General features: G+C 35.1%; 1 long non-coding RNA gene across 1 annotated transcript in view; it reads right to left on the bottom strand.

The window, feature by feature from the left end:
* Positions 1-211, bottom strand: part of LOC144955072 (uncharacterized) — a 2,802-nt gene extending 2,591 nt beyond the window's left edge. The window contains exon 1 of the long non-coding RNA XR_013641489.1: positions 159-211. This is a non-coding gene — a long non-coding RNA (uncharacterized LOC144955072). The remainder of the gene's footprint in view (positions 1-158) is intronic.

The following is a 211-nucleotide window of genomic DNA, read 5'->3' as shown; positions in this document are numbered from 1 at the left end:
GTTAACCGACAAATAAATATTTTAAAAAACAAACAAAAATTTAAGAACAAATGGGGAGAGGTAAGGAAACAAACACTGATGGAATCAATTAAAAAAGCGGATTTTAACAATTATAAATATTTAAAAAAAATCGTGTAAAAAACACACGCGAAGCTCACCTCCACCACCACCCGGATAAAGTTTTGAGCGGCACGAACTTCCGGGTTGGGGA

This window comes from Lampetra fluviatilis, unplaced genomic scaffold (assembly GCF_964198595.1).
Source record: "Lampetra fluviatilis unplaced genomic scaffold, kcLamFluv1.1 SCAFFOLD_904, whole genome shotgun sequence".
Classification (NCBI taxonomy): Eukaryota; Metazoa; Chordata; class Hyperoartia; order Petromyzontiformes; family Petromyzontidae; genus Lampetra; species Lampetra fluviatilis.
This window is presented reverse-complemented; position numbering and strand designations above follow the sequence as displayed.